This window comes from Haliotis rubra, unplaced genomic scaffold (assembly GCF_003918875.1).
Source record: "Haliotis rubra isolate DU_JTF1 unplaced genomic scaffold, ASM391887v1 Scf1798, whole genome shotgun sequence".
NCBI lineage: Eukaryota > Metazoa > Mollusca > Gastropoda > Lepetellida > Haliotidae > Haliotis > Haliotis rubra.
The window spans coordinates 7,594-9,134 of record NW_025765778.1 but is presented as its reverse complement, the minus strand read 5'-3'; positions in this window follow the sequence as shown (position 1 = coordinate 9,134).

Here is a 1,541-nt window from a genome sequence, read left to right as displayed (position 1 = left end):
GGGTCCCTATTTACATGGTATGGCATGGAACTCTGAACGGAGCCAATCGAAATTAGTACGATAGTCAAATAACCAAAGGCAATGATATGTGATGATACAAACATAGTCGCCATGCGTAACCATTAACCGATTGAGAACCGGGCCAGTTCTGCCGTCTGGAATGAGACGAAAACGTGTTGGTAACGGTTCCAGCTCTGATAATACCGAATCGTCCTCGACGGGGCATACGGCAAACGGTTGTTGAATTGCGAGGTCCCACAACGGTCGAAGCAGCGGCACCACCGGTGTCTTCTGAGTGCCTGAATGCAAAAGTGGAACGCATATCTTCCAGATATAACAATAACAAAATAATCTTTATTTGCACTGAGCCATAACTTTTATATTATGTTACATTTGAGCCCAAATTCGTCATCTTGGCATGAATAAATGAACATTGAAATGTTGAATGAAGAACTGAATTTTAACTTAACGATGAGAAAGTATTGTCGAATTTGAATGAACATAATGTGCAGCTATGTAATGGTTGCGATATGGAGACTTGTTAAGGAGAGTAATTCATCTTCCATTTCGTTTAAAAGTACTGAAAGTGTTCATCTATTTACTGTCTTTTGCCGCATTCGCCGCTGTCTTTCTAACAATCGGCTGAAATCATGAAAGAACATCTGGTCGTATACATTCTGGCTTTTGCGATAACACATGATAAATATGACTTTCAATACTATGTTTAAACTGTGAATAACATGCATTAACCAAAGTCGTGTTGGTATACATGCTTTTTGTCTTGTTGATGAGACGTATGAGTATGTGGGTGATTCGACATGACCGTTCGAAGGCAATGAAAGTTTTACGTGGTGCCCGGTTATTTGTCGGTACATCATATAACGGCATCGAATTATAACTGCTCGTAGTGGCATTTGGCATAATCGGCACAGTTTTACGTGTATTTAACTATTAACTTTACCAGTATTGCATTGAATACTATCGCGTCAGCTGCTAATCACTGCTTGTAATAGTGTTGATTTAACTCCGGCGACGACATGCGTACGGCTTCCTGAAAAGTCATACGGCTTTCTTGCTGCGGTTGTAAACTTTCAATCAACGCAGATTCTGTGAACTCGCACCAGTCTGTGCTTTGCTTAAGTTTACTGCGTTGCTGAACGCGGCCGTGTTTTGCATAATGACCACCATCTGTTATACCAATAAATGGGGCACTAACTTGCGATAACTTTATGGGATGCTGTGCTGTACAATAGAGGTATGACATCGCCTGAATCGCACGAGACTTCGCCGATGCAAGTGGCTCGATCCCCAACTTCGCTCTTTCACTCACCACGCCCAATTGGACATATTTTCGGTCTTAAACTTGAAATACAACGTTTAGTTCGATTTGACGCTGGTAATTTTGTGCATCATGCTCCGACCACCATGGCATCAACGTTGAAAAAGTGTTTACGGCAATCCCGCCCGAAACTTGTACTTTTGAGAATGAGCAGACCAGGGCTCGACTAGCTGGTTTATGCCCAGCATTCCGACCAGTCGGA